The sequence below is a fragment of the Saccopteryx bilineata genome, chromosome 5 (assembly GCF_036850765.1).
Source record: "Saccopteryx bilineata isolate mSacBil1 chromosome 5, mSacBil1_pri_phased_curated, whole genome shotgun sequence".
NCBI lineage: Eukaryota > Metazoa > Chordata > Mammalia > Chiroptera > Emballonuridae > Saccopteryx > Saccopteryx bilineata.
In genome coordinates, this window is record NC_089494.1 from 100025503 (window position 1) to 100049067 (window position 23565).

A 23565-nucleotide genomic window follows, 5' to 3' on the forward strand; every position below is an offset into this window, starting at 1 on the left:
AAATATTATGCCTTATAACTGAAATGCCTTTTGGGGTTTTTGAAGTAAGAATGTCTAAACTTGTAAAGAGTTTATTAGAGCCAAATGGACGGCATGCTGGGAAGAAAGCTCTCCAATGCTTCAGAAAGTGACAGTTCTAGTTTCTCTTATACATTTGAAATTAAGAAAGGAACATAAGGAAGATTATATAGAAGTGGGAGAAAGCAAGGCAAGGAAGTCTCTGTGGTTGGGTTACAGGACAGGTAACACAATTATGTCTAGCTTGAGTGTGGTTGTGATTCCCCAAGGGGGTCTAAAAAACATTACTTTGTCATTTTAAAGGTGTATTAGCTTAAATGCACAAGACCAATGGAGAGGGCTTGCTTAAGGCAAAGATAAACCTTTTGCTAAAGAAGTTACAGGCCTGGGGCATGACTACTCACTATAACAGGGGTCCCCAAACTTTTTACACAGAGGGCCAGTTCACTGTCCCTCAGACCATTGGAGGGCTGGACTATAAAAAAAAAAACTATGAACAAATTTCTATGTACACTGCAGATATCTTATTTTAAAGTAAAAAAACAAAATGGGAACAAATACAATATTTAAAATAAAGAACAAGTAAATTTAAATCAACAAACTGAGTAGTATTTCAATGGGAACTATGCTCCTCTCATTGACCACCAATGAAAGAGGTGCCCCTTCCGGAAGTGCGGCGGGGGCAGGATAAATGGCCTCAGGGGGCCGCATGCCGCCCATGGGCCGTAGTTTGGGGACCCCTGCACTATAATGTGCCCAGTTAAAAATTTAAGATCAGATCATCCTGTGAGGTTACTTTTGGTCACTGAATTTGTCAGAATTATTGCAGAGCTCCTTTCTCGTTCACAGGCTATATCTATATCAAACTTTAATCTGATGGACATATTTCTTCTATGTGGTGGAGGCAACTCTCTAACTACCAACAGTACATGGTCTTTTTCTTTTTCCATGATATGAAGTAGGTGCTGGGAGAAACCAATTCAGTTAAATACATACAAGGTGGGGCAAAGTAGGTTACAGTTCTGAGTACACAAAACAGAGTTTATTTTTGTATTATTATTTATTTATTAGTGTATTATTTTCCATAGGAACAATTTTAAACCTACTTTTTCCCCTGCCTGTATTTTTAGCCGTCCTCTATCTAGGCAGAGACAGATGATTAACTCTGGCTAATAAAATATGAGTAAAAATAATGAGTATAACTTCTTCAATAAGAGAATAATGTATTCTATTTGTCTTTTTATTTCTATTTTTTTTCCTATTTGTCTTTTTCATGCTTTTCTTCCCAACGGCGTGGTAGACATGTTGTCCGCAAATGTTGAGTCTGAATCCTTGAGTCAGCCCTGAGGAGAGAAGGCCAGCGCAGCACATCTGCTTAAGTAGGCACATCTTTTCTGTCAAAGGCCCACTTTGTAAGTATTTTAGTATTTGTGGGTCACAACTATCTCTGTCACTTGTTCTCCTTTAAGACTTTTTAAAATAGAACAATGATTTTTTAGTTTGTGAGTCATACAAAAATTGATAAGCTTGTGAGCCCTGGTTTGCCAATCCTATATTAAGCCACTGAAATTTGGAAGTTTTGTAGCAGTAGTGAGCATATCCTGATTAATGCATTTCAGAACAAGGTTGGGTTGCAAATTTCCTCCTCATCTGGTCTGTGGCCTATTTGCATATATAATTTTTATTAGAACACAGCCACACCCACTTGCTTCCATAAATTCTATGGCAGTTTCTTCACTACAGAGACATTGTTGAGTAGTTGCAATAGAGACCATACTGCCAACTAAGATGAAAATATTTACTATCTGTGCCTTCCCAGAAAAATCTTGCTGGCCCCCTTTCTATAACTTTGGTAATAGGCTCCCTGTCTCTAAAGTGCTTTTTCACTAAATGGCAGTCACAACTCTCAAGATAGCTCATTTTCCAACTTGATAGAAATTTCTTACTTGCATTAAGCCAAAATTGCTTTCCTTGTAACTTCTATCCATTGATCCTAGTTTCCCCTTGTAACCTCATTGCATAAGATGCTTCCTTTTCTACAGAGCAGGCTTTCAAACATTGGGGAATTTTGAGAAGGAGAAAATGAGTTAGAGTGTGATATATCATTTTTTCACCACAAAGAGTGCAATTTACTCTCTTTTCCTTGTAATAATTCCCCAAAGTATATGTTAGAACCTAAAAAAGAAATACTGATTTCATATTGACCTTCAAAATGTGTTCTTTATATATAAATCTCTAATTTAAAAAGAAAGAAGATAATATTGAGTTTTATGTTTATCCTCTGGGTGATATTGAAAATATTCTCTTTAATAACATTTAGGATAATATGGTGTAATATGTAATAATTAGCATTCAATATGTAGACTGTGGGATTAGACTGACTTAAAGTTTAAATATGACTTTACCAGATAAACTGTGCTATACAGTTGTGATCTATGTTCCCTTGGAATATGCATTCTAGTGGGGGAGAGAAGTGCAATGTGATAATGAGATCAGGATTAGTTTTCCAAAATCGACCAGAGAGAATACCTCTTATTACCAAGACTCGGGTCAAACACTACTTCCTCAGAGAGAAAGATAAAAGGGAAGAACACTTCCAGCTAAGAGAGCCACAGATAATAACTCATTGAGATCACATGAGGAAAAGTAGCATCAAGTGGCAAGTCAATTCCTTGGCATGACTTAAAGTAACATATTGTAACTGGCCTGGTCAACAGAAAATCCTCACTGTAAAAAAATGTCTCATTTTTATGTTCCAAATGAGACTCAGTGACATGGACAAGAGTGTGGTGTTTACTGGGGGTGGGGAGGGGAAGGGAGAGGGTGGGGGAAGGGGAGGGGCACAAAGAAAATCAGATAGAAGGTGACGAAAGACTATTTGACTTTGGGTGATGGGTATGCAACATATTCAAACGTCGAAATAACCTGAGATGTTTTCTCTGAGCCTGTGTATACTGATTGATTAATGTTACCCCATTAAAATTAATTAAGAAAAAAAAAGACTGCATATGAAACAATAAAAAAGAATAAAATGTCTCTTTTACTGCCTCTACTTGTTTGTAGTTTAGACCTTTAAAACTGTGCAATTATATACCCAATCCTTGTAATATTTGTCTTCTTTAATACTAAACTTCCTTAATTCCTTTCCACATTGTAAGGTACTATAATAGGAAGTATCCTGGCTTTGTTATTAGATAAACACAAGCTCTAATATATTTAGCTGTGTGGTCTCCAGGCACCCTTCCCAGCTCTAATATATATTAACTATGTGTTCTCCGAAGAATTCCTAATCTTTCTTAGCTTTGCTTTTCTGTCCAAGGAATCACTTGTCTGTAAAATAACAAAAAATCACACCCAGCTTCAAGCATATTGTGAGGATTAAATAAGAAAACTGCATAAAGTATAAAGACAGCACCAGGCCCATAGCATGTACTTCATTAAAGGTAGCTATAATAACAGTTATTACATTCTTATTACCCTTGTTTTATAGCTCTTCTCCTGCTTGTCCAAGTTCCTTTTCAAAGTGTTGCTCCCAGAATTTAATACAGAACCTCAGGTGGATGCACAGAGGTCCTCAGTTAAGAACTAAAACATTTTTTGTTCTTAGCACTTTACTTTTCATATGTATAGCCTATGATGATTTAGACAAAAATGTCTGTTGTGTTTGCATATGTCTGCCTTTTTTTTTCCTTTTCTCAATTTAGAATTAAATTTCTGAAACTTATATGACAAACAATGTAACACAGAGGATAAAATACTGTCTTTGTGGCCACGTCTAGCTTTGAATGTTGGTTTTGTACCTATCTGAATGAAACATATTGTTAAAAAATTCTTAGTCCTGGCCGGGTAGCTCTGTTGGTTAGAGTGTCGTTCCAACATACCAAGGTGGTGGGTTTGGTCTTCAGTCTGGGCTCATACAAGAATCTACCAGTGGTCCCTGGCCAATTGGTTCAGTGGACAGAGCATCGGCCTGGGGCACAGACATCCCAGGTTCAATCCCAGGCAAGGAACACATGAGAAGTGACCATCTGTTTTTCTTCCCCTCTCTCTCCCTACCCTCTTTCTCTTCCTTTCACAGCCGTTGGCTCAATTGGTTCAAGCAACAGCTCCAAATAGGGGTTGCCAAGTGGATCCCGGTAGGGGCACATGCAGGAGTCTGTCTATCTTTCTCCTCTAGGAATTAAGGGGAGTGAGGCAAAGGGGGTGTAGTGGGGGATATGGGGGTGGGGGATGAGGGTGTTATATTGAGGGGGACACTTGAATCCATGTTAACACAATAAATTAAAATTAATAAAATAAAGAAAAAAGAAGAATCAACCAGTAAATGCATAAATAAGTGGAACAACAAATCAATGTTTCTCTCTTTTTCTGTTCCTCTATCTCTCTCTAAAATCAATAAATGAAATTTGTTTTACTCTTTAAAATAATTCTTAATATTTTTCTCATATGTTGAGCATAGATGTTAATATCTAGTTAAAGGTTTTATAAAGATTAAATAATATAATACATATTTTTAATTATTAAGTTTATTGGAGTGACATTGGTTAATATAATTTTACAGGTTTCTGTAACATTCTATAATATAGAATTCTATTATACAATTCTATAATACATTATCTGTTTATTGCATTTTATGTTTGCCCCCACACACCAAGTCAAATCTCCTTGCATCACCATATATTTAAAGTGTTAGCATAGGGCTTATGATATAATAATCAATAAATGGTAGCTATCATTAATATTCTAATAAACTGCATTTTGTTAGTTTAATTGTTATACTACATAAGTATTTCTCTTTTTTTAGGTCCTTATTCTGTTACATATAACAGATCTTAATTCTCATATATATCTACTCTTTCTTTTTTGGGCCAGGCATAAATTTTATGAATGTTCTATTACGTTTATGACCACATGATTGATGTAGCTTTGAAAAGAACAAGGCTAAGTGTGGCACTCCAGGAAAATATATAAGATATCTCCCCATATATATGCAAACTAGTCCATTGTTCAGTATACTGGAGTGTGAATAGTCAACCGTCAACCAGTGTTAAAGATACCTTTGTTCTGTCCTGGCCAGATGGCTCATTGGCCTGGAGTGTGGATGTCCGGGGTTCAAATTCTTGGTCAAGGAACACAAGAGAAGTGATCATCTGATTTTCCACTCTTCTCCCTCTCCCTTTTCTCTTTCTCTTTCTTCCCCTGCCTCAGTCCAAGGCTCCACTGAACAAATTGGCCTGGAAATCAAAGATGGCACCATGGCCTTTTCTCAGGCATGCTAAAATGGCTCCAGTTGCAATGGAACAATGGCCCCAGATGTTCAGAGCATCGCCTCCTAGTGGGATTGCCATGTGGATCCTGGTTGGGCTTGTGCAGGAGTCATTTCTCTGTCTCCCTGCTTCTCACTTAAGAAACACACACACACACACACACACACACACACACACACACACGAAGACCTTTGGTCTTTCTTTCGAGATATACAGTTGATTCATTTGCAGTCCAACTTTCCTTGGGTTAGCATGTAATTATGATTACTTTCAAAAATAAGATTCTTATTTATTAGAAACAAATAAGAATACAGATGAATGGTCATTTCACTCCAGTCATTATAATCTCATTATGTGTTTGTAATGTTTTTGGTTTATTTCTGACTATGGACAGAACAGTCTTTACTCCAACAAATAATAGTATAGGACATATTTGACAAAACATTTTAAAGTCTGCTATGTAAAATTCCATATTTTACTGTTTTGCTTAATCCTGTATTAGAGCTAAGCAAAAACATAGGTTTTGATGTAGTTCAGGTCAGTACTTAGAATCTCTCAGCAAGGACATTATTGACAAGTGGCATAGTATGGGGCTTCTGGATTAGGGAAATGAGATGACAAACCCATTCTAATTGCATTACAAGAGGTCATCATAGCTTTTATAAATGTATAAAAGAATCAGTTGATGTGAAGAATTCAAATGAGGCTAATTTAAGTAATAAAAGTGTCATTAAGCAATAGATACCGTACTATACCAGCTTTTCAAGACTTTATCATTTGCAAAATTTCACTTTTAGGAGGAAAATAGAAAACTAAAGGCTTTTAAAAATTAAAAAAAATACTGTTTATGAGGAAGCATATTGCACATTCTTGGTCTATTTTATTTTATTTTTTAATTGTTGATTACAGAGAGAGAGAATAAGAGAAAAACATTGATTTGTAGTTCTACTTATTTATGTATTCATTTGCTGATTCTTGTATGTGCCCTGACTGGGGATGGAACCGCCACCTTGGCATATGGGAACACATTTTAACCAGCTGAGCTACCTGGCCAGGGTTCTTCTTGGTCTTTAAATGTTAAAAAGTAATTCTCACTTTGATTCTTTTATACATCATTTTTCTTCTTTGTAGAGATGCTTAAGAAATAATAAAGGTAAATTTATGTTAAAATTAATTTTTACAAAGTACTTTGGTCAATAGCAACATACATTTTTTCTCAATTTTAAAATGCAGATGTTATTGGTTTGGTAATTATGTTTTAAATGGGAAATTTCTTTGAAAAAAGTGTTTAACATCTACATAGTTTATCATGATCTTGTTTTTATATTACCATTTGCAATCTTATTATTATGTAAAATATAAAAGGTTTATTTTCTTTTTTAAAACTGAAAACAAATTAGAGAATTGACTGTGGGAATAAAAGTCCCATAAATTGTTTTTATAAAATATCAACTTATTAATTATGTCTTTTTTTCTTCTAATTTAAAATTAATCTGGTTTAATGTGATAAAATAGTTTGTAATTATTTTTTAAAATGTTAATAGTATTACTAGGCAAAGAAACTTATTGCTATGGCTTGTTGACATAGATATTGGTATTCTGTTCTAATCAGACAATGTATAAATATATGGCTTGAGGAGAAATAAATCTTTCTCTTGTATAAAAGGTTACAGTACTCCATGAAAACTAATCTTGGTTGAGCTATATCTCATTGAATGATTTTTAATAAAATGTATTTTAAAGACAATAAAACCACACAGTGTATTTAAAAGAAGGCCAACATATTTTATTGATTTGATACTATATTGGCTTAATTTTTAAATCATTTTCTTTTCTGAGTTAAATAGATTTCAATTTTGACTTTAATTCATTGAGTGCCTTAATATGTATTAAAATGAACTGTTGGAAGGCTGTGAGCTATGGTTAAAATATGACTTACAGTAATATTTGGAACTTGTAATAAATAGGTTTCCTTAACTCTATAAAGTTAAGGCTAAGTCTGGTTCACTGTTGCAACCCTACCCACACAAAGAACTGAGCAAATCTAGGTATACCATAAAGATTCATTTGACCAAATATATAAATGAATGAATGAATGTCAGCAAATACGTTTAAAAAATATTGGCAGTAAAGGTAGCCTTGAATTTTTTGAGGACAGTCTAAAATTATACATAAATTTATAAATACACATTTTTAAAAGATTAAGAATCAGTTTTGTTAGGTTCCAATCAAAGATGGTTATGTAGGAGGCTCCTGAACTTACAATGGTCCTACCAAATCTATAGCTGCACATGAAGCAATTCCTCTGAAGGACATTTTGAATCTAACCAAGTGACACCGATACATAGATAAATGAGAAAATACTCACATTGAATGTAAAAAAAAAAGCTGAAATACATTTTTACCACTAACCACACACCTGGCACAGTAACAAACAGTCAGAAAAACCCTCACAACTCTCAGCTTCTCTGTGCAGCACAAAGGGTTTAAACCAAATATCTCCTATCTCAACTTTTAGGACTTTTACCTGAGAGATGAATCCCCAAAACACCTAGTGCTGGAAGCTAACAAGTCTTGCATCTACAAGACCAACAAGACTAGTAAATAAAGAAACAGTTCTTGACTGGCATGTGAGATGCTGTGGTTCTTCCACTGAGGATCACTGAGCATAGTGGGAGCAGAGAGAAACATTATTCTCACAGATTTTCTCTGAAACATGCCAATTAGCATAGTATAAAAGCTGCTGAGAGTCAGGCTTCTAAGTTAGCACACATTTAGCAGCTGACTGCAATCCTTCCTGGAAACCAAGGAAGATAGCGGATGACATCTCCACATTCACCAAAGTTTCCCTGGGAGAAACCTGTGGATTTGTCTGGTGCCCCAACTTTTGCAGCAGCTGCCCAAGGGGATGCCCCAACTTTTGCAGCAGCTGCCCAAGGGGATGCTCCCATTGATCACCTGGTTTTGGTGTCCATTGAGACTTGCATTCACAGGTCCGACAATATTATAACAACAAAAGCAAAACAAAAAAACAATCAAGGGTCTTGTTTATCACACAAGACCAATTTATCAAGACTTGGAGAGATGTGTTTGATATAATATGCAGAAATCTGTACAGAAAGTAAAAATAAATAAGTAAGAATGAAGAAGCAAACAGATATTTTCCAAACAAAAGAACAAGATAAAACTTCAGAAGTAGACATTAATTAAACAGAAATAAGTAATTTACCTGATAAAGAGTTCAAAATAATGATCAGAAACATGTTCAACAAGGTTAAAAAAAATACATAAACAAAGCAAAAATTTCAACACAGACCTAGAACATTTCAAAAGATGTAGCAAACAGAAATCACCGAGCTGAATAATAAAATTTTAATAAAAAATTCAATAAGAGATCAGCAACAAACTAGAATAAGCATTAAAAAAAATCCTGCAAGCTCAAAGACAAGGCAATAGAATTCATCCAATCAAAGGAGCAAAACAAACCAAAGAATGCATAAGCTACTTCTGGGACAAAATCTAGCATACGGATATTTACATTATTTGGGATTCCAGAGAAGAATAAGTAGAGAGAAAGAGGCAAAAAGAATCTGTGAAAAAATAAATGGCATAAAAAAGAACAAAATATCAATCCTGAAGAGTATATTTACACTGAGAACTGAAAGTCATTAAGGAAAGAAATTGAAGGCACACAAAAATAGAAAGATATTTTGTGTTTATGGATTGGAAGAATATTGTTAAGATATCCATACTACCCAAAGCAACCTACAGAATCAATGCAATTCCCTATCAAAATTCCAATGTCTTTATTTTATTTTATTTTATTTTATATTTTATTAAGTGAGAGGCCAGGAGGCAGAGAGACAGACTCCCTCAGGCATCCTGACCGGGATCCACCAGCCAAGAACTCTACCAGGCAATTCTCTGCCCACCTGAGGCCGCTGCTACAACTAAGCTATTTTAGATGCTGAGGCAAGACAATCAAGTCATTTTCAGCATCCAAGGCCAACTTGCTTGAACCATTCAATCTATAGCTATGGGAGGGTAAGCCAGATGAGAGAGAGAGAGAGAGAAGGGGTAGGGGGATGCATGGAGAAGCAGATGGGACTTCCACATGCCGGGCCAATTCTCTACTGCTGAGCCAAATAACCAGGGTTTCATCTTTTCAAAAAATAGAAAAAAATAATTCTAAAATTTGTATAGCACCACAAAAGACCTTGAATAACTGGAGCAATTTTGAGGGAAAAGTATAAAGCAAGAAATATCATGTGTCTATATTACAAAGCTATAGTAATTAAAACAATATAGTATTGGCATAGCATCAGACATATAGATCAGTGACTCAGAATAGAAAGCCCAAAAATAGACGCAAGCATATTTGGTCAATTAATTTATGAAAAAAGAGCCAAGATATACAACAGGAAAAAGATAGTCACTTCAACAAAAGGTATCAGGAAAATTAACAGCCACGTGTGAAAGAATTAAACTAAAACTTTATCTTACATGGTACGCAAAAATCAATGCAAATAAATTAAAAATCAATATAAACCTGAAACCATAAAGTTGTTAGAAGAAAACATGAGGGTGAACTCCTTTATATCAGTCTTTGCAATAATTTTTTGGGGTCTGACACCAAAATCTAAGGTAACAAAAGAAATAATAAACAAGTGTGGCCATGCACAGCAAAGGAAACCATTAAAAAATACGAAAGTAACATTTTACATGGGAGAAAACATTTTTTTCAAATCTGATAAAAGATTATTATTTAAAATATAAAAGAACTCATATAATTTAATAGCAAAACAAGCAAACAAAATGAATTTGCTTTAAAAAAATGGAAAGAAATACTAAACAAATTTCTAAAGAAAACAAATAATAGCCAACAAGTGTTTAATATCCTGGTCAGGGCACACAAGAGAAGCAACCATCTGCTTCTCGTCCCCTTCTATGCCCGCTTCTCTCTTCCCCTCTCGCAGCCAGTGGTTTGGTTGGTCAAACACTGGCCTCGGGCACTGAGGATAGCTCAGTTGATTTGAGCATCTGCTCCAGATGGGGGGGATTACTGGGTGGATCCCGGATGAGCTACATGTGGGAGTCTGTTTCTCTATCTTCCCTTTGCTCACTTGAAAAGAAAAAAAAAATAAAAGATCAGGTAGGGTATAGTGCAAAGTGAGAACATAGACATGTGTTTTGTCGATCAGTTTGATAATAGACAAAGTTATTTTACTCTTAGAAAATCAATGCCCTTAACTGAAACAAACACAGTCTAAAGCAGGGGTCGGGAACCTATGGCTTGCAAACCAGATGTGGCTCTTTTGATGGCTGCATCTGGTTTGCAAACAAATCTTTAATAAAAAATAATAATAACGTTAAAAATATAAAACATTCTCATGTATTACAATCCATTCATTTCCTATTGCTCATGTTCATGGTTGTGGGTGGCTGGAGCCAATCACAGCTGTCCTCCGAGACAACACCAAATTTTGATTGGATAATGCATAATGTACACAGGTCATTGTATGGCTCTCATGGAATTACATTTTAAAATATGTGGCGTTCATTGCTCTCTCTGCCAAAAAGATTCCCGACCTCTGGTCTAAATTGATGGGGTGCCATTTTTCATAACTAAAGTCATAGGATGAAACTGAAAAGGCATAAATTAAAAAGAACCTATAAATGTTTTAAATGGAACAGTGACCAATCATTTATTTATATCTGATAAGTGAAAGCTATTTTGTAGACTAAGAAATTGAGAGAACAATGGTATGCTTGAGAAGTATTTGTAAATGCAATGTTCTTTTAAACTGAAACTGCAATTGAAAATGTCTGTGTAAAAACAACAAAGTGTAGTTAAACTGAAAGGAGCTTGATGATTAATTAGTAAAGGTTTATGAAATATAAATATGTTTGTATTTATATGTGTGTATATACAAGTGTACATACATTTAAGCATGTGCATATAATATTTCATTCTTAAAGTAGTATATGTTCATTCCCAAATTTAAAAAGATGAAGAAGATAATAATAATCTATGAATTTCACCAATGAGATTTATTTACCATTTCCTGCACTTTTACAATCCTGATTTTCCTAGGTATATATGTATTTTATAGAATTGAGATTATATTTTTCTAATATTACCATTTTTGAATTTTATATGTTTGGAACACTGTTATATTATAAAGATTTTCTTTATATTCAATACCTATGGACATCATTTTTAATGGCAGTATAATATACTATACCATGGCTATAAAATCATTCATTCCATTATTCTCTTATTTTGTAGAATTCAGCTTCTTCCATTTTTAAATACTTAAGAAATGTTTTTAGTATTTGTAGGCATTTTTATGTTTCTTCTTGTTTGTGGGTGGAGCGCAGAGCACATTCCTAGCAGCTGTGGCTGATACAATGCTGTGAGAATAGTCCAGCTCCCAGAACCCTCCTGGGCACACCCAGGAAGGACCTCACCCACTAAAAGGAAGTGAGTGTCAACCACGCAGCTCCCTGATCTTTTCAGCCATTGGCTATGAAGAACACACTGTAACACCCTATAGGCTGAACCCATGTATATAAGCTAGCTTACTTCCTGAATAAAGTGGATCTGCATCACTGAACCTGGTCCCTGGAGTCGGGTCTTTGCGTCTCAGTCATCCTCACCCCCAGCAGGACTTGTCCACAACTGACGACCAAACATGGGGCAGGGACCTAACCAGCATCCAAGGGATGGGTGAGTGACCCTCTGCAATGGGAAACCTTCTCCCCCACTATCGAGTCCCGCAGGTTCGGGCCCTGTACACCCTATTGCAGAGTAGGCGAGTTGAAGTTTGTGAAAAGGATCTCTGTTCTTACTGGGAGATCCTCTCTGGTTTCAATCCCTGGATTGAGGATGCGCCCCTCTGAGACCCGGATACTTGGGTCTGAGCTTTCTGATGTGTTCATTCAGCCGAAGTGCATGGAGGGCAAACCTTCCCTCAGCCTCACTCCTGCCCTATTGGCAATACTCGCCTGCTTGACCTGTGCTCCTGCTGGGGACCCTCCGCCAGTCCCTAAGGTCCTACAGGCTACTCCTCTTTCTGAGAAAGCCTCTACCTCCCTATTCGCCCCCTCCACTGAGGAGGAAAGTAGTTTAGCCTCCGAGTTTGACAAAATCATGGCTGAGCGCACAGAAATGAAACCAACCGAATTGCTAACTGCACCATCAGCTCTGCCACCGGGAAAAGCAGAAGTCACTACTTCCACATTCCCTGCCAGGGCTCAGTGCCCCACCCCAGCCTCTCAGACACCATTTTCTCCAACACGTGTTCCTGCTGCAGACCCATGGGCCAGCTTATATGCCCCCATGTGTCTTTTTTCTTTCTGTCTGTCTATTTTTCTGTATCTCTCAGTCTCTCTCCCCTGCCCCTCTCTCTGAAATGACGCTGGAAGGACCCAATCATGGCACAGTGGCGGGGATCACACTCTCTTCTAACGCAAGGGAAGGTTATGCTTGTGTTTTTTAGCCAATTTGGATCCCAGGAACTCCCCAAGCTTCTTGACAGGGTTTCTTGGGCACCCTATAGTGCTTCAGTCTTCACCGTCCAAAGCCACAGCCCTGGCCTTTGCCACACTGACTACGCCTGAGGGGAGGAGGTCCTCAGCGCTCCAGAAGAAGACCTTGCGACTGGCATGCATGCCCCATCACCTGGGGGGAAGTGGAGGCTTTGGCGGGGCGGGGCCAGAGAATTGCCCCTGATGGGCCCCCAGGCCCTGGTGCTCTGTTCTTGCTTACGTGTGCTATATAGTAACTGCTGACTCCCAGATGCAGGCGGTGGCAGCCAGCCCAGGGCTCGAGCCCGACAGTGCGAGCTGGTGTTTTCAGTTCATCTTTGGAGGATGAAAAGAATTGGGCTGGAGTTGCGATCTGCAGACTCCAGAAGGTAAAGGGCAGCAGCTGTGTTGGGAGGATGAACAGAAGCCAAGCTTGCATCGCCAAGTGGCCGCTGGAATGGCAGGGAGTTCCTGCTAAGCAGCTGGTGGGTTTGCTGACATTTTGGGACATAGGTTTCGATGCCATCATGCTCTCCGGAGCAGAGATGGAGATGCTGACTACCATTGCCATGTGCTCCTCCTTGGGACAGTGTAAGACCTGCCAGGATGGCAGGAATGAGGGGGTGGCTGACACTCCATGTGAGTGGACTTATTTCCTGGACTATGGCTGAAGTGAGCTCTGGCTCCTTTGTTGGATGGACTTACGGATTTTGGACAATGTGAAATACCCTGATGGGGGTGAGGGGCGGCTTTGCTGGAGGCACTCCCCTGCCCCGGGAAGCTTTTCCCACGGCTAGAAAGAAGGCCGAGGACATTTTGCGCTTTTGGCAAAGTGCTCAGAGACTGGTGAAATGTACCTTTGTAATTGTTGAAATTGTATGATTTGTCATGTTGTTGTAATTTGTGTAATGTGCCTTGCAAACATATGCAGTACACAGCCCACGGCAAGCCATTCCTTTCATGTTTGGACGCAGGGACCTTTGTGGGAAGGGGGCGTGCATGGACATACATCCATTTTTTTTAATAAATAAATTTTTATTAATTTTAATGGGGTGACATCAATAAATCAGGGTACATATGTTCAAAGAAAACATGTCCAGGTTATCTTGTCATTCAATTATGTTGCATACCCATCACCCAAAGTCAGATTGTCCTCCGTCACCTTCTATCTAGTTTTTATTGTGCCCCTCCCCCTCCCCCTCCCTCTGTCCCTCCTTCCCTCCCCCCGCCCCCTTTAACCACCACACTCTTGTCCATGTCTCTTAGTCTCGTTTTTATGTCCCACCAATGTGTGGAATCCTGCTGTTTTTGTTTTTTTCTGATTTACTTATTTCACTCCGTATAATGTTATCAAGATCCCACCATTTTGTTGTAAGTGATCTGATGTCATCATTTCTTATGGATGAATAGTATACCATGGTGTATATGTGCCACATCTTCTTTATCCAGTCTTCTATTTTTTTTTACAGCGATTAAAGGCTTTAAGCAAACTCTTGGCCAATACAGCAAGAATCCATAAAAGAGTAGTGTCCTTAACAAGTTCACCAAGTCCAAGTTGGCCCCAACACCATGCCAAGTCCCTGATAAATGCAACCCAACCCCAGTTCAGTCTGTTAGGAGCTGTCACTAGGAGCAGGAGTCCAGAAAAAGTCCACCTCCAGGAAAAGTTTGCATGGCACTGGAATTGTTGTCACAATTCTATACTTTGCAGCTCACGTCCAAGTCCCAATGACCACTGCTTCTAGCTGGTAATGATTCAGGTAGACTGGAAAAGCCATCTGCAGCATGTGTGGAGATGGAGCTTCTGTTCTCCTCTGCCTGGAGAGATGAGACCAGGTTGCTTTTCCCTGGAGCTCTGCGACTGTGGCTTGGTAAAGAGAACCTTGGGATACACTAAGCTGGGTGGCAAAGGTAGATTCATAATAGAAGTTGGCAAAAGAGAGAAAGAGAGCTGTAAATTAGGAGTAGGTCCCAGTCTGAAATATGAGTGGGTCCTTGAGATAGGAGGAATAAAGGAAACACTATATATTAAACAAAGCAGCAGAAAGTAGGACTATCCACACCCACAACAGAGATATTTGAGGGATGAATAAAAAACCTGACTATTCAGGCAAGACATAGTTAAGTGGCCCTTGTGCAGATGAGATAAGTTTACCTGATTCTTGGAAGAAATACCCTAGGCTCATCCATGTCCACAGTGTCATAGATGGGGCCGACGGTCCTGGGCACCTTCAGCCTTCAGTGGCAAACCCCAGCATTCTGGGAAAGGTTAGGTCATAGGTAGCTGGAGCAGGGCTGGAAGAGACTGAACCCTCCCTTAGAGGAGCGAGGGAGAAGCCTACCTTCCAGTGTCCCTGTTTCCTCACAGCAAAGGCATGTAAGTCTGGCAGGCTTTAGCTCAATGACCTTCCTTTCCACTATTGAAGCAGGACCCAGATGGCATCCTATGAGACCCCTTTGGGATGTTGGAGCCTTTAAGGATGTATCCTAAAAGCTGGTAGTTCCCCTGATCTCTATTGGGCTTTTTCTGCCTCTAGGTATCTTAACAGCCATGCTCTGAAGGTCTCTCTGAGGGGTTTGAGGATCCCCATCCACCTATATAAATCTTTTCCATATATCTGGAGCTATTTGGAAAAAGACAAAACAGTGTTATTAGCTGGATCAAATAAAGAAGGTCGTAGTTTGCAGGAGAAAAAGATTTGGTGTCTCCTGTTCATCAGCATTCAAAAGAAATTTAAAATTTTTTAAGTAAAAAGCTCAGTATGGTGGACCTGTAGGAGTTCCAAGATATGACTCCTCCCTTTTAATTTTTTTTAAATTGCCCTTAAAATATTTGCTGGGTACACTTTAATAATACCTTGACTTTAAAGATTGTAAGAAATACACATAATTTGAAAGGTTTGACAAAATACAGTAAATGCTTTTGCTCCATATGCAGGAGCATTGTCAGTTTAACCAGTTTAGGAAATCCAATAATAGAACAATGAATACAGACAATGAGCTATAACATGCTTAGCAGCCTCTCCTGTTCTGACAGAGGTTACTATAAATCCAGAATAGGTATCCACTGTAACGTGGACATAGGACTGTTTGACAAATGAAGGTATATGAGTAACATCCATTTGCCAAAGTTGTCCTGACCTACGTCCATTTTTTACAATCAAAATGGAATTGTGTTTAATGGCACCTAGAAGGTCTCTGTAACACAATGGGAGGAAAATGACATCCCGACCCGTAGGAGGAATCCCCTGTTTAAGACCCCCGTTCTATTTCCTAACTAGTCAAACATTACAGAAGCTTGCCTCATTGTTTAATCCAGCTAATCTATTAGCATACAGTATAATAGGTATTATAGTTGTTTTAGTTCTACTAGGGTTCCGTTGCATAACGCATAGCATTCAGAAGCTACAACAACAACAAGCTGTCATTCATCAAGTCCAATTGGCCTTAATTAAAAGAGAAGGGGGAGATGTGGGTGGAGCGCAGAGCACATTCCTAGCAGCTGTGGCTGATGCAATGCTGTGAGAATACTCCAACTCCCAGAAGCCTCCTGGGCACACCCAGGAAGGAAGCTTGCCTGCTATAAGGAAGTGACTTAGCACTAACCATGCTGCTCCCTGATTTTTTAGCCATTGGCTTTGAAGAACATGCTGTAACACCCTATAGGCTGAATACATGTATATAAGCTAGTTTACTTCCTGGATAAAGTGGATCTGCGTCACTGAACCTGGTTCCTGGAGACAGGTCTTTGCGTCTCTGTTGTCCTCACCCCCACAGGACTTGTCCACACTTGTTTTCTTAGAATGTTTATCTAAAAATAAAAATAGTAGAATGAAAATCATAAACATTTATATGTCAATTATATTTATCATTCAGTTAATTTCTAGGCATTATTAACACACCTTCTGTGCTTTAGGATTCCCATCTCACTGCATAACCAACATAATTGAGTTTTACCTGTCTTAGTCGTTGCATTTGACAAAAGTTTTTAATTTGCATTTCTATGTTTACAAGTAAGAGTGAACATATTTTTAATTATATCATGCAGTTCTCTCTTTTGTGAATTGCATACTAATTTACCCATTTATCTACTCAACAAAATGTTCTATCTCATTAGAAGCTCATGATTGTTTTTAAATAATAATTTTAAAAGGAAAGGAAAGGAAAAGGTTTGGTTTTAGTAAATTATGATAAGATTTTTAAAGGTGTCACTTTGAAATAGGTTTAAAAGAATTAAGTTTTCATTGCCTCTAGACACTAACTTTTATAACTTCTACATTTTTATGACATAACTCTCAGATAAAATGATATTTTGAGGGTTTTTTGGATCACTTTCCAATTTTTTAAGCAAAATTCTAAAATAGAGAGAGTAATAAATACATTTAACATGATTACAATTTTTGTGGAATGTACTAAACTCTACATAATATTTACAATTAAATATTTAAAAATCTACTAGTTCTAACTTCCTGTGCTTGTCTCTTCTTATGTCAAGAAATACTCTTAGAATATGATGCACCATGAATTGTGACTTTACCTAGATGAGGTCTGATTTATTCAGTTACAGTAATTGGCTTCATAGAATAAAACTGAAACATAATTAAGGACATGCCTGTAACCCAAAAGTCTATATCAGCAGAATAAAACATCTAAGCTAATACTCAATAATTTGGTATGAATATCCAAATACACTCTTTATTTCAAGATATTAACAAACATATTGTATCTTCAAACATATCGTGTCCATGAGGAGTCTCTGTGAATAAGGTAAATGAAAATTACCTACAATTTGATAAACAGCCAACCATTTGTACTATTGAATTCAAATATTTTCTTGTTTGAAGAATTATTAAATATGTAATATAATTCAGTGTTTAAAAGCAGGGTTCAAAGTGAATAGTCTACTCAGAGTTGTTGCTTTAACCCCTTGCAGAAATTACACATGCACATGAGTCTATTATGTACAAGTGAGATGAAGATAAAAATCAAAGACATATTTGTTAGTGTTTCAAGTTCTTTGGAAGAGGAAATCTGTGTTATGTCATTTATAAATTCAGTTAATTTTGCCAAGATGATTGCAGTGAGTCAATATCTTTACTAGAATTTTGTAACTTATTTTCTTATTTATATGTGTGGATGTGTCAATCAATATACATATATAGGCTTTCAGGGACATAGAGGTGGGAGAAATAACTTTTTGCCTTTTATTTTTTAGGGTTTTTTAATATAAATAATCTATATATGTTATACACACCTTGAGACTAAACCTTTTCTCCACTTTAGAACATAGTTTGTAATATGTTCACTGAACCAAGCTAATAAAAACAGAATAGTATTAACAACAAACTCATATGAATTAATAAAGCTCTAGCCATAAATGAGAAGCCTTAGCAGTCAACAGCATTTCTAGAGCTGGGGGGTAGGGAGTTCTTCCAATTCTCTATCATTAGTTAGAGTACTTATTAAAACATGTTAGTTTGAAGGAAAAAAATGGTCATTATACTCCATGAGGATTACCCAGGTATATTTTTAAAGCATCTTTCTCTGTAGAACTAGTTCTACCTATAGCATTATTTTGAAACTTGAACTCAGGTTGATATTATGTCTAACCCACCTTAAATCATTGCAAGTTAAACCAACCTTTTGAAAGGATAGCTTGCTAAAGAAAAGGATTAATTGTAGCAGCAATTAAAAAAAAACTGCTAGGTACTAAATCAGTGAATCACTTTGTCTTGATTATTTTAACAAGGCTCTCTTCATTTGCATAACTTTCCTCTCCCTGCAATCAGTTCAATCACCTTGTTTTCTTGTTTTATGACTCTGTTAATAGGTACATCATTTATTATCCATGAAATCAGCTCCCCTATTGAATTTTATTTGTTTTTCTCTCTATCTCTCTTTTTAAAAATGTAATTTGGAAATCAAGGTTGTTTAATGGAACAGTTGTTTTCCTATCAATTGTGACACATTCAGATTCTCACTCAGAATAATTTGAGGCCACTGAGAAAGGTAAGTCTTGTATTTGTACTGTCGTATTTAACTGAAAAAAAAAGGTTGAAGAATTAGTAGCCTGATAAAAAATATACCATGTTGGTAAAAGAAAATGTATCATAATTTTCAAGACCAAACTTGCTCTGTGTGGTGTAGATGAACAAGCTCCTCACTTCAAGATCAGTCAGACCCTGGGCTGACAGAGACTGATTGAGAAGATAATTTATTGATGAGTAGACAGAGCTAGTTTAATGAAATTTATATGAAAAGACCTGAGAGTGGAAGTTTTAGGGTGAGTCTATCCATTGTCCCTAGGATAAGAGCTGGCCCTGAGAAGTAGATGATGACTATAAAGTGTCTTTGTAGTAGGGGTTGTGCTTGCGTGCTGGTGAAAGAAATTCTGTGATTAACCACACGTAGTTTTATGCTCATTGGTACTTTCTTTCCTAAACTACATTGAATAACTCTCTACTTGATTATTATCCATATAGCAAATACTAAAAAATGTATTGTTGGGCACATGAGTTTGTAAAATCTGTATTTTTTTAGTTTGCTCACTTTTAGTGTTAAAAAGTGGTGCTAGGCAGTGCCGGGTGTGTGATATAAGAAATTGTAAATTACCTTCCTGCTTGGGAAGGGTCATTGTCTTGCTAATGTGTGCTGGAAGAGAGAGAAGCCATTTTTTTTGCAGAATGAGAACAGCGAGAAGGAGATGGGGAAAAGAGGTGAAGGGTTTTTGTGAGCTATGCTGTGGCTGGTGAGGCCTTTGATTCTAGGAGAAACTGGAGAAGATTCTCCTGGTTGTGGAACTGAAGAATGTGTCAGTGGCTTTGTGAGTCCTGAGTGAAAAGGAAGTGGGTTTTCCCTGTGTGTTTGCTCGCCATCCGGTGAAAGACTTGAATAAAGGAATGCCCCACCATTTTTTGGCTCCACTGTTTTTAACTGTCTTCCAGAATCCAGTGAAAATCTGCATGTGTATGGATGTGATGGCTGCAACTGCTGGCCCTACATGTATTATTCAACAAATGCATTTAATCTTCATCATAATATTCTCTAAAGTCAAAATTATTGATTTCCTTTCCCTTTTTGTAACACTTGGTTTGGCACATGCATCCCCTCAAAAATGTATCACTAAGTTAAGAAATTAGAGACAAGCATAGCACAACTGTTTTCCTTCTTTAAATTCTCCTTTACTAATGAAAGGGGAGGGGGACCTGAATAAACCATACATAAGTCATATTTTCAGAAAGAAATGTCTCAATTAAACTGATGGCAGGGATTAACAAAGGGATTCAAAAATTCTGGCCTTCTCTCACAGAGATATCAAATACAGCATAGGGAATAGAGTCAGAAATATTGTAATAACTGTGGTAGCAGGTGTGTACTAGAACTATCAGTGAGATCACTTCATCATTCATGTAAATGTCTAACCACTAAGCTCTACACCTGAAACTAATATAAAATAATACTGAATGTCAATTGTAATTGAGAAAAAAAATACTGGCTTTCTCAATATCTTTTCTCTACACATTTATGATGGGCACATCTGTCAATCAGAAGTAAACAGAAAATGAGGACTAAGCCCTGGCCGATTTGTTCATGGTAGAGTGTCAGCCTGGTGTGTGGAAGTCCCAGGTTTGATTCCTGGTCAAGGCACATGGAAGAAGCATCCATTTGTTTCTCCAACTCACCCCTCTCGCTTCCTTCTCCCTCTCTCTCTCTCTCTCTCTCTCTCTTTCTCTCTCTCCTCCCCCCCATCTCCCCTCCAGCAACTAAGGCTCTATTAGATAGAGTTGGCACGGGGTGGCGCTGAGGATGGCTCCATGGCCTCCATCTCAGGTGCCAAAATGGCTCCTGTTGCAAAGGGGCAACACCACAGATGGGCAAAGCATCACCCCCTAGTGGGCATGCCAGGTGCATCCCAGTCAAGCACATGTGTGAGTCTGTCTGTGTGCCTTTAGGCTTCTCACTTTGGAAAAATAGAAAATAAATAAATAAATAAATAAATAAATAAATAAATAAATATCTGTGTTTCTCTTACACACACATAGTTTGATTTCAACTCTGACACTGAGTGGCCTCGGGCAATAACTTAAACTGTCTGTAAAATGGCAAACAATACCCATTTTGCAGGATTGCCTTAAGGATCATAGAAAATCTACACTTAGCATGATGCAAAATAACAAAAAATTGCTTTGCAAATGACAGTTTTCATTATTTGTGGTGTTGTTTTTAAATGAAAACCTTTAACATATTAGTCATTTACTATCTGGCCACCTTATCTGCCCAAACTTTACTTGTAAGCAGGCAGCATAGTGATTAAGCATGCAGGCTCTGATTGACACCATCTAGTTTCAAATCTTGATTCTATGACCTACTGAAACATGAACTTGAAGAAATTCTAAGATTTTTTTATTTCTTATTTGTAAAATAATAATGTCCTCATTTTTATTATCATGTATGGTGGTTGTAGCAATTGATGAGATAAAATAAATTAATAATCCGTTAAAACACATTGTAAAAAACACATCACTTTTAGAATGGACTCATATAGTTTGCTCAAACTGGTGACCTTGGGGACCGGAACCTGGGTTCCAGGTCAATAGTCTATTTACTACTCCACCATCTGTTTAGGTCAAAATTAATTCTTAATATATGCAAAACCAACCCCATTTTTTTATTTTTCTTGTTTGCATAAATTGAATGTCAACTTTCACACTCATAAACTGTCATGACCTGGTTTAATAACTCTTATTTTTCTGATCTTGTCACTATTTAAATAACATTAAAACAACAGAATTTTCCTAAGGAATCTAGAAAAAAAGGCTTGCAGCATGATTTACTTCAAAATTAATTCCTTGGTTATTTTTACAATTGCAAAAAAAAAAATGAGAAAGCAGAAAAAAAACAGCAATCTCTTGTTTAGAAAAAGATAGTTTGCATATTCAGAGAAGATGCTTCTAAAATTGCTCTTGAATGAAAAAATTAAACTGTATTTGACATTTACATTTTTAAAAGTTTTCTCTTTGATATTTCAAGTGTTTGGGGAGGAAATTTAAATTCAATGTTAGTTTCTATTTAGGACATTGCCTCTATCAGAGTTCAGTTAGAGAAGCATGGCTACTGAATCTGAAGGGACTAAGTGACTCGGAAAGAAATAAGGTATTGCATATGATGGAGAAGCTGGAAAAGCAAACATCTGGATGGTCAGTGGAAGGAGAGAAAGAGTCACTAGCCTATTCTCCTAGGAAACCGGTGCAGGCGAATGAATCAATGTTCAGTTAAATCTAAGGAGCTAAGCATACCCAACTTCTAAAGGAGAATGACAAAAGGTGAGCTCACGCAGAGGTCTTTGGACCTGTTGCTTCTATGTGGTATCACCTCTGAGCTTCTTGGCTCAGCTATATATGAACTTGGAATCACTGCTGGTCATCCGGAGAGAGAGATGCAAACATGAAAGGACCCACTGAGCACCTCTGAATGCATCTGACCACAAAGTCCATCCAAGAATAATGACTGCTGCTTCACTTCCAAATCTTGTACAAATTCCTCTTTTGATCAACTTTAACCTAGAAACACAAGGGAAAGTGGGTCTAAGGAAACATGGTCCTCACTCTGACTGGTTAAAATCACAACATTCAGTATATTCTTCCTTATCAGTCTCTAGCTCTTGTTGAATAGAGGGTTTACCCCCAAGGGGCAGTAATAGCAGGCGTTGCTCAGGGATGACTGAAAGGGCAAAAGAGAAGTGAAACATGTGAGTGGTTTTATAGACAAAAGGAAATTGAACCCAAATATCTTAAATAATTTTAAATAATTTCAGGAAACTATTCAGTCAGATTTTACCACTTATTTTCAGTGTGACATTGTATTAATCTGTAAACTCTCTAAATCTCAGTTTTTCTTGGACTTCATATTGTAACTAGCTGTCTTAGGATAGAATCCCTGGGTACATATCTTCAGGTGAGTTTTTATGTAAAAATGATATGTAAGAAAGTATTCTCAGGAAAGAGATTGAAATCAGACACAAATGAGTTATCAATATAGTACTGAGAAAGGTTTATTTTGGTCCCACAGGGGACCTCTGATGAAAATGGGAATATCACCTCTTTGTTGACTCAACAGGGGATGAAGAAACTAGAGAATTTACACTCTGTACTCTCATTCATGGTCTAAGGCTGACATAGGGGAATGTCTCTCTTCACATACACAGGTAAAAAAGGCTGGCAACATGAGGGAAGCTCTATCCAAAGAAACACAGGCATTATCTGTTGGTAGTAAGCTGCAAAAAAATGGCAAACAAATCAGAGGGAATATACTGCAAGTGCTTGACAGCTATTACAATACTTTGAAAGGTTTTTGCGGAGCCTTAATAAGAAAATATATTCAAAATGCCTAGAGAGTTTACAGACACAAAGTAAACGTCCAATAATATGTATCCAACAGTGGCAGCTGTCTTGTGGACAACATTCAGAATAAAGTATGTCATGTAAGATAATGGAAATATCAGCCATGTAACTGGCGTCGATAAAGATAGGGTAGTGGTGCTGGTGAAGCTATGCATAGTTCTTGAAAACATTACAGTCTAGGGGAAAAATTAATTCTCACCCTGAAAACTACCAAAATACACAGTAAAGTTATTATAATTTAGATAGTTTAATGTTACCATAAGAACTGATAAACAGTTAAATGAACACAACATATTGAAAAGCAGACCAGAAAATATGTAGCAATATAACTCATGATAAAGGAGGCACTT